The following is a 10,782-nucleotide window of genomic DNA, read 5'->3' as shown; positions in this document are numbered from 1 at the left end:
TTATGCACCTTTGTGTTTCCCTTCTCAGATTATTGGAATTTTGTATCCTTCTAAGGTTATCACACCACCTTGTTGTGAAGACCTTACTCCTGATCTCATTGCATCCATAGTAGCTGCTTGGAGAAACAAAATCAAGGAGAGGAGATCCGTTTTCATGTCTAAGCTACGGAAGGGAGGAGTATTTGGAGAGCCTGCAAACCGAAGAGCTCGAATTGGTGAACCATGAAAATCTTCGGCTCAAGATTGTCATTTCTTTTATTGTTTTCATTTGTTTTACTTGAATATAATCAGAGTCAAAAATTGTAAATCTGATTTCATTATAGATGAAAATTTAAAGAAAGAAATTTTACTTGATACATGTTATAGACAGTCGGTAATTCAGGGTTTCATCATTTTTCATGTAACCAATTGCTGGCGTTGTAACCTGTCAATATAATCAATACAAAGGATGTTTGTTTTTCTTTCCTCTCTATTGGTGCAAACTATCTCATTTCGTTTGTCAATCATTTAATCTAGTTTGTTAACTTCCAATCAGGATTCTGAAAGATAGCAACCATCGCTCCCAAAAAGGACTCCCAAGCTAAACCTACCTGGTCTAGACCTACTTCAGTGTCTAGACTTGTTCGTCACTTTGATTCTCCTGTGTCATCCGCAGTACATTTACCTCCTTCACCAGAGTCTTCCGGTTCCTTTGAAGTGAACCAAATGGCTGACTCAACTGACCTTCTGCTCAGTATGCAAGAGATGATGAAGAATCTCACCCGAGACATGGCGGGGATGAAGGAGGAGATGGCCAACATGAAGACCCAGATAAGTGATAAGACTTCCACCTCTAGACCTGTACTTCAGCATACTCGTGCTGCGTCTCCGGAAGCGCGTAGACCTGATATCTCGCCCTTTGAGGTTGATATAGATGACGCCCAATACGCTGCAGAATATTGCGCTCCAAAGGCTGATGGAGAAAAAGAGAAATTTTGAGAAATTTGAGAAAGAAATGTCCGAAAAATTTAGCAAGATGGCTCATGAGATAGAGCAGATGAAGGTACAGGGGCCAAAGAAATTTGATGTCTCTGAATTAATACTATCTTCAACAGTTTCTTTGCCTCCAAACTTCAAAGCTCCTGATTATGATAAATATGATGGAACTGGGTGCCCGCGTAACCACATGAGGTGGTTTATCATTTTATCCCAGCAGTACGGTTTGAGCCGTGAGCAGATGGCCCAGTTATTCCCGATCTCTTTGACTGGAATTGCGAAGAAGTGGTTCCTAAGGCTGAAACCGGAAGAAGTGAGAACCCTGGAAGACATTTCTGAGAAGCTGATAGAACAGTTCTCAATGGAAGAAGGTATTGAGGTCACGAAGAGAGACCTGAAACAGTTGAAGCAAGGTCCTCAAGAGACCTTTACTTTCTTTATCAGGCGCTGGAGACGCAAATCTGCCCAGCTAAGCCAGAGAATGACTGAATCAGAGCAGATAAAGCTGGTTCTGAAAAGTTTGTCTCCCCAATACTTTCATTTTCTCGCTCCTCAGCATTACCCGAGTTTTGATCACTTAATCAAGACGGGTACTCAGACAGAAGATGCCATAGCAAAAGGTCTGAGAGCAAAAGTTTCTACAGAGATTCGAGAAGGAAAAAGACCTATGGTCCAGCCTAAAGAAATTCACGCAGTCAGTTATACCAGGCCTGTGGCCAAGGTTGTTACAGAAGCTGCCAGAGCACCCAGGAGAGGTACCTTTGACAGAAAGTTTGATCCTCTTCCATATCCTATAATAATGATATTCAAAAGGCTTATGAAAGACAGGAAGATCCGGCTCCCGGATATCAAACCTCCACCCAATCCCTTACCCACATTCTGGAAGATGGACCAATATTGTGAATATCATAGAGGTCCAGGGCATTTGACTGAGAATTGTTTGGCCTTGAAGCATGCCATTCAAAATATGATTGACAAAAATGAATTGGCAGTGGAGAGACCAAACGTCACTCAGAACCCACTTCCCAACCATCATGCCATGCCTCCTTCTACCACCAATGCCATCTTTACTAATGAACCTTTGCTTGATCCATCAAACTTCATTTGTGCCATTACCACAGAAAAAACCTATGTCATGAAGTTTGACGAAAGGGAGCTGGAAGCAGCAGAAAGGAAAGAGCGTTACGTGATTTCCTTCAATGATGACGAATTTGCTGAGTCTTCTTCTTCTCAGTCTTGTGTATTTCAGACTGACAGTGCTGGAAATACAAGGACAGCTCCGTATGTACTGAGAGCTGAGGACTTTGAAGAAGGGAATGACAGTAGAGAGCCGTATTTTGTCCAAATGGAAGAAGATGGGATATTATTGTTAAATGACCATTGTGATGAGATGCGTCATACGACCCGCGGTGGGCGTGTATTAAAGCCTCAGGAATTGTGTGTTGAAAATCCTGCAGAATTTGCAAGGAATGCAGAGAATCCGAGGCAGAACAAGGTCAGTGTAGATGAAGAAGAGGAGAGCTTGCTGAAACAGCTAAAAAAGACTCAGGCCAATATTTCCGTGTGGGGTTTACTCATGGCCTCATCTAAGCACAGAAAATTAGTCCTTCAAGAGCTTAATTCAGCACAGATTTCAGTTGACACTACTCCTGATGAATTGGTGAGCTTGGTTGCCATGACAAGAGTGTCTAAGACTTTGTCTTTCACTGATGATGATTTTCCTGTTGAAGGCCGAGACCACACAAAATCTCTGAAAATCACAGTCGTTTGCAACAAGAAAAGAGTACCAGAGGTGTTGGTTGACAACGGCTCTGCTCTGAATGTCTGCCCGTTGAGTACAGCAACAACTCTTGGATTTGGCCCCGCAGATTTCATCCCGTCTGAACAGGGTATTCTGGCGTACGATGGTACTCGCCAAGATGTGATCGGAACTCTGGTCACCGAAATACAGATCGGAGGAGAAGACTTTGAAATAGAGTTCCAAGTTCTGGACATCAAAGCTTCATTTCTGTTATTGCTGGGCCGCCCTTGGTTGCACAAGTTTGGGGTTGTTCCATCTTCTCTTCATCAAAAGCTGAAGTTTCTTCGCAAAAACGGAGTGGTAATTGTAAAGGGAGACCCAGACCTTGAAGTAGGGCTGATTACTCAGGACCTGACTGTGGAGAAGGCTGAGGATATTAGTTTAACTGGATTTTCATTAGAGGTGACTGCCATCACCTTTAAAGAAGCTATGAATGAGGAAATTTGTTTCCTAACCAGTACAAATTCAAATGTCGTCAGAATGATTCGCCGACAGGGGTACATGCCAGGTGCAGGGCTGGGTAGATACCATCAGGGTTTGACTGAGTTCCCTGAGTTCGAGTCCTTCAATGGTTTATTTGGGCTGGGGTACAAACCCTCAAAGAAGGAAGTTAAAGAAATGAAGCTACTGATGATGAAATGGGCAGAATGTCGCCGAAGAGGGTTAGAATTACCAATGGCGCCGATTAATTTGACAATGAATGGTCGGTTTAGACAGGAGGGTGCTGATGTCCCTTTCTGTGGCTTTGCCGAGACTTGGTTGGATGAGAGTTCAGGGCAAAGGTTGCCAGGCTTTGAGATTTTCTTCGATTTGCAGTTAGAAGATAAGCAGATTGGTGTGCAGACAGAAGCTGAGTCAGAAGCTGATTGGGCAGAGCATATAGAGCCAAGCCTGCTGAATTCAATGTTCCTTGAAGATTCACAGATTATTGCTGTGATTGATCAGAGGGCCGTGATTCTGAATCCTACTCATTTAATCACCCCGGCAGAGGAACCATTGACTAACTGGACCTTTCAGGCCATACCTCAGGTTACTTTCCTAAACAGTCGTGTCCCTCCAAAAGAGTTGGTTGTCCGTAAGTCCATGTCAGTCTTTGAGTCTGATTCAGAGTCTGTTTATTCTAACGATTCTTTTGATGCAGGTACTATAAAGGTCGAGTCTCTTGAAGTCGATGGTGATTCTCCTTCTTCTAACGAGGTTGAATCAGATGCTGAGTCAGATATTATTTCAGTGCATAGTTCAGAGTCTATTGATACAGATGTCAATATATCCGTTGAGTCTGTAAATTTATTTCAAGAGTCCATTGTAAAGCCCGATGTGGGTAATTCATCATTTGATGTACTTGATTCAGCATTTAATGAAATAAAAGATTCTTCTGTGTACATTCCTGTCTCTACTTTTATTTCTAATGTTTCTGCTTCAGAATCTGATAAACTTAATAATAACAATCAAGACTCCCCCTCTGATGAGGATGCCGACGACACTCCCCCTGAAATCAAATACATGATTCAGCAGGATGAGAGTCGCCGAGCAAAACCACTCGAAGAGGAAATTGAAACTGTGAATATCGGTGATGAAACCTTGATTCGGGAGATTCGAATTGGCAAAATTTTATCTCCTGAAGAACGTGAGGAATTAATCACCTTGCTCAAAGAGTTCAAGGAAGTTTTTGCTTGGTCATATGATGACATGCCAGGATTAAGTGAAGAAATTGTTCAGCATCGCTTACCCTTAATCCCTGGTATTAAGCCAAAGAAGCAAAAACTCTGAAAGCTCAAAACTGAATGGGAGTTGAAAGTTTATGAAGAAGTAAAGAAACTGTTAGAAGTAAAATTCATTCAAGTGGTTGAATACCCAGAATGGCTTGCGAACATCGTACCGGTGCCCAAAAAGGACGGAAAAGTTCGAATGTGTGTCGATTTTCGAGACCTGAACAAGGCAAGTCCTAAGGATGACTTTCCTCTTCCAAACATTGATCTCCTGGTTGATAATACAGCTGGTCATGCTCTTCTATCTTTTATGGATGGATTCTCAGGCTACAATCAAATTAAGATGGCGCTAGAGGACATGATGAAGACAGCGTTCATTACTCAGTGGGGTACTTACTGTTACAGGGTGATGCCGTTTGGTCTGAAAAATGCTGGTGCTACATATCAGAGGGCTGCTACAACTCTTTTACATGATATGATCCATAAAGAGGTCGAAGTATATGTCGATGACATGATTGTGAAAGGCAAAACTCGACCTGAGCACACTATTGCCTTGAGAAAGTTCTTTGAGCGGATCAGGAAGTATCAGCTTCGCCTAAATCCGAATAAGTGCGTCTTTGGTGTTACATCAGGAAAGCTCTTAGGGTTTATGGTCAGCGAAAGAGGGATCGAAGTAGATCCGCAAAAGATCAAGGCGATTCAAGAAATGCAGCCGCCAAAGACAGAAAGGCAGATCCGAGGTTTCCTTGGCAAAGTTCAGTATCTGAGACGGTTCATATCACATCTGACGATGACGTGTGAACCCATTTTCAAGCTTCTGAAGAAGAATTCTTCGAAGAAATGGAATGAAGAGTGTCAGGAGGCTTTTGAAAAGGTTAAGCAGTGTCTATCCTTGCCCCCTGTTCTATCACCTGTCATTCCAGGCCAGCCGTTGTTGTTGTACTTGTCTATCACAGATACAACGATGGGTTGCATGCTTGCTCAGCAAGATTCAGAGTCTAAACGAGAGAAGCCCATTTACTACATCAGTAAGAAGATGCTAGAGTACGAGCTGAAGTACACGGTTTTGGAAAAGACATGTCTAGCATTAGTTTGGGCTACCCAAAGGCTTAGACATTATTTGCTTTCAAGTAAGATCTTTTTGCTTTCGCGGATGGATCCGCTAAAATATTTGTTTGAGAAGCCGGCCCTTACAGGAAGAACCGCTAGGTGGTTGTTGTTATTGTCTGAGTTTGACATCACCTATGTCACTCAGAAATCAATTAAAGGGCGTGTCGTTGCTGAACAGTTAGCTGATGCACCTATTGAAGAGAATGCTTTTCTGAAGGCAGAATTCCCTGACGAAGAAATCATGGATATTGAAGAAGAAGCTTCAAGTACTAAATGGCTGATGTACTTTGATGGAGCTGTAAACAGTCGAGGACAAGGAGTAGGAGCTGTGCTTATATCCCCTCGAAAGGAGTATATTCCTGTTTCTATCAAGCTGCAATTTGAGTGCACGAACAATATGGCAGAATATGAAGCTTGCATTGCCGGGTTAGAGGCAGCCTTAGCTTTGGAAATTCAGGATATTGATGTGTTTGGGGATTCTATCTTGATCATTTGCCAGATTAATGGACAATGGAAAACTCGAGAAGATAAATTGATCCCTTATAACACTTATTTAGAATCTTTGGTCAGAAAGTTCAAGAACATTACGTTCACTCACTTGTCAAGGACTAGAAATCATTTCGCTGATGCTTTGGCTACTTTGGCCTCGATGTTAGATATTTCTGTATCAATGGAGGTTCAGCCGCTAGTTGTCAGACTTCAGTGGGCTCCTTCGCATGTGAATGCAATAGAGATTTTAGCCAGGTGTCCAGATGGGAAACCGTGGTGCGCAGATATCAGAAATCTTATTGCTGGTAAAGGACATCATCCAGAAGCTTCAAGCAAAGAAAGGAAGACGCTTCAGAAGTTGGCTGCCAACTTTATCATTTGTGGTGAAGAGCTGTACAGAAGGTCATTTGATGGCATTCAGCTTCTCTGTGTTGATGAAGACAAAGCTGCAGAGCTTATTGAGCAGACCCATGAGGGAGTTTGTGGACCTCATATGAATGGCAAGATATTGTCTAGAAAGATTTTGAGACTTGGATTCTATTGGCCCACAATGGAAGCAGACTGCTTCGCATTTGTGAAGAAATGCCATAAGTGTCAAGTCTATGCAAATCTTATTCATGTTCCTCCTTCGGAGTTGCACTCTATGACTTCTCCATGGCCGTTTTCAGTCTGGGGAATTGATATAATTGGGAAGGTTTATCCAAAATCTTCGAGCGGGCATGAGTATATTCTGGTCGCCATTGATTATTTTACGAAATGGATTGAAGCCGCTTCGTATGCTTCCATTACTTCGAATACAGTTGCGAAGTTCATCCGTGCCAATATTATTTGTAGATATGGAGTGCCTCATGAGCTGATTTCAGATAATGGGTCGCATTTCAAGAAAGAGGTGTTACACCTGTGTGACGAATTCAAAATAAGACATCACAAGTCATCTCCTTACAGACCTCAAACAAACGGGGCTATAGAGGCTGCGAATAAGAATATCAAAGTCATTATTAGCAAGATGACTGAGACTTATAAGGATTGGTCGAATAAGCTCCCATATGCCTTATGGGCTTATCGGACATCGATCAGATCTTCAACCGGTGTAACTCCGTATTCTTTGGTGTACGGAATGGAGGCAGTCCTCCCTGTTGAGATAAGAATTCCCTCTTTGAGAGTGATGATGGAAGCTGACTTACCAGAGTCTGAGTGGGCTAGAGCCAGACACGATGAGCTGCAGATGATAGATGAGAAGAGGTTGAGAGCCTTATACCATATCCAGGGATATCAGAGGCGAATTGAGAGAGCTTTCAACAAGAGAGTTCGTGTTCGTGATTTGAAGCCTGGAGATCTTGTTTTAAAGTCCTACAGGGCACCGGTATTTGATCCTCGAGGTAAATTCAGGCCAAACTGGTCTGGTCCTTACATCGTTGATGAAGTCTTGCCTGGAAAAGCCGTAAGACTCCTCAATGAAAATGGAGAAAAATTAAATGAACCTACAAACCTGGATCAGTTAAAAAAGTATTATGCTTAAATACACCAGGAGGCCGTCTTTGATCGACCTGAGCTTTGAGTCAACAGCCTAAATGTTTTAAACCGTTTTGCAAACCCTTTGGGCCTATAAAACAATTTGTTTCTTTGATGAACCCAAACTAGGGGCATTTTTTTATATATATATAAAAAAAGAAGAAGAAGAAAAGAAGGGGTATTTTGAACTACGTTATGACCTGATCCCTTTTTAAGGGTACGTAGGTAGCCTGATCAATTCGGGTTCGGTCACGTCTTTTCCAAAGTCCAAATGGGGCGAACTACGCAGACCTGATTCCCATTTTCTTCAGGGATACGTAGGCAATCTAGAGGGTCCAGATTCGGTTTAAATACACTCAAACACACCAAGGTTTACCCTTTTTGAACCTAAGCCTACCTGAAAGTCCTTCTGGTATATTTAGGCCCAGGTTTGTAGAGAAACAGAAAAATAAAAAAATGATGATGGAGTCTTAGACCCGCTGAACTGAAAACCCGAAAGGGCAGTTTAGACAAAAATCAGGGCATTGAGCCTGCTGGATGGAAAATCTGCAAGGGCAGACAATCCAGGCAAAAATTAAGGCATGCGGTCCGCTAAATTAAAAACCCAAAAAGGTGATTTAGTCGTGGCAGGACTTCGTGATGGACAAAGCTTTCTGAAAGCAGGTTGAATTTTCATTTTCTCTTTGGCTCCGCCTTCATGTCTGAGTAAGTGCCATCAAAGCTTCTTTTGTTACTTTTTTGAGTCAGGAGATTAAAACTAAACAATCTGAAGGGATAATAACCATGACGGAGATCTTGAAAAGAGGTTAAAACATCTTTAAACATGGTATTTAAAAGATTCTAAGAGTGGTAGACCTTTAACCATTTTAAAATGTTTATCAGTTTAAGAAGCAGATTCAGTCTCTTTTGGAGTCTTGTTTAAAACTCGTCAAAGTCTTTGGTCATTGTTTATCAAAGTTAGTCTGTTGTCGAGTCAAAGTCAATTTCCAGAGTCCTGTTTAGTCAGTATTCCTCTCAAAGCCGGGGTGATAAAGACTCAGAGGCTCAGAGAAGCAGGGAATTTGCGATTCCTGTGAATGATGTAAAGCAGAGCAGTTTTCAGATGTCGACAAGCTTTCAGCTCAGTTCCGGTATCAGCAGATGGCAGAGATAAGAAAATTTTGAGTAGAACAAGTTTCTTGTATCTATTGAAAAACCTTGTAAACCCAGGTGTTTATCAGAAAAATTGGTGTAATCTCAAATGTTCAGTAATAAAAGCCTTTGGCCCATTCCCTTTTTGTTGCTCTCTAATGAATTTTGTCATGGAAGTAGTCATACTAGGGGCATCTTTTATAACTTACGTCATAAAAGATGTCAAGTAATCATTGATACTTGAGATAGATATTTTCATAGAGTAGAGACTAGAGAAGTTTGAATGTTCTTTATATTGAGCTTCTTAGTCAGGTTATTTTCCTTTGGAGTTGAATTTCTTTGAAAAATATTTATCCCAATGGAGTCTAGAATTTACTCCAGAGATTTTCAAATTTCAGTAGAATGCTTTGCATCTTTTAAAAGGGGTTTGACCTTCAAAAGTTCTTTCAAGTTACTCGAGTTTTGAAGGATTTTTTTTTAATAAAGATAGAAATTAACAGATTCTGTGTTCCACGAATCTGGTCTTTCTTCTTTTGTTCTGAGGAGCTCCTTAATAAAGATAGAGATTACCAGAATATGTGTTACACAGTCTGGTCTTTTCTTCAAAGTGTTTTGAAGAGTGTTTTAATAGAGTTTTAAATTACCGAACTTGCGTTACGCGGTTTGGTCTTTTTTTGAAAGTTTTAACAGAGTTTTAAATTACCAAACTTGCGTTACGCGGTTTGGTCTTTTTGAAAAATTTTAACAGAGTTTTGAATTACCGAACTTGCGTTACGCGGTTTGGTCTTTTTTTGAAAGATTTTAACAGAGTTTTAAATTACCGAACTTGTGTAACACAGTTTGGTCCTTTTGAAAGATTTAATAGAATTGGAAATTACCGAACCTGTGTTACACGGTTTGGTATTTTTGAAAGATTTTAATAGAGATAGAAATTACCGAACCTGTGTTACACGGTTTGGTCTTTTTGAAAGATTTTAATAGAGATGGAAATTACCGGACCTGTGTTACACGGTTTGGTCTTTTTGAAATGTTTTAATAGGGAAAATATTTCCGATCCTGTGTTACACGGATTGGTCTTTTCTTCCTTCTCCCGGGTATTTAGTACCCTGATGATTAGTATTGTAAGGTCAAGTAGTGACTTACCTAATCATCGTTCCGCAATGTGCAGCTTCCTAACGTGTTAGGAGTCATGTGTATCTGCGAAGAGGTTTGTATGGGACTGTTTAGCATGACATACGAATCTGGGTTTATGTGGAACTGTTTAGCAGAACCGCGTGATCCGGAGTGATTCGCTACCTTGAAAGAGAGGAGTCAGAGTTACTCGGGTAGTTAAACAGATTTATTTTCAGCAATGATCTGTATATCTACCGCCGGGCTTGAGACTTAGTTTCGCCTCGGTATTAGATGTTTGAGTTTAGCTCAAATATTCGAATACCCTAATAATTGATCAAGTTTTAGACTGATCCGCATGAATAAATAAATAAAAAAAAAAAAAAACTCTTTGAGTGTTTGGTTTTGAATTTGTTTTGAACGAATTTCATTACAGTGGTCTTTGGCCTATTTTTGGCAGGTTTTTAAAAAGGAAAAACTCTTTGAGTGTTTGGATTTATGCTTGTCTTAGACAAGTTGCATCGTGGTTTCTAAAAAATTAAAAACAATGAAAACTCTTTGAGTGATTGAAATAATTCATTTGTTTGTTTGGTTGGTGCTCTTTGAGCAATTGTTATGTTTACTTTGGCTTAGCCTAATAAAAAAAAAAAGATGGAAACTCTTTGAGTGTTTGGAGTTGTATTTGTCTTAGACAAATCGCAACGTTGGTTTCTAAAAATTGAAAAAATAAAAACTCTTTGAGTGATTGAAATAATTCATTTGTTTGTTTGGTTGGTGCTCTTTGAGCAATTGTTATGTTTACTTTGGCTTAGCCTAATAAAAAAAAAAGATGGAAACTCTTTGAGTGTTTGGAGTTGTATTTGTCTTAGACAAATCGCAACGTTGGCTTCTAAAAATTAAAAAAATAAAAACTCTTTGAGTGTTTGAAGTGATTGGTTTGTTAGT

The sequence above is a fragment of the Tasmannia lanceolata genome, unplaced genomic scaffold (genome assembly GCF_043159265.1).
Source record: "Tasmannia lanceolata isolate RefF3 unplaced genomic scaffold, GAP_Taslan_0.1 ptg000013l, whole genome shotgun sequence".
NCBI classification, from domain to species: domain Eukaryota; kingdom Viridiplantae; phylum Streptophyta; class Magnoliopsida; order Canellales; family Winteraceae; genus Tasmannia; species Tasmannia lanceolata.
Note: the sequence above shows the minus strand (reverse complement) of the source record.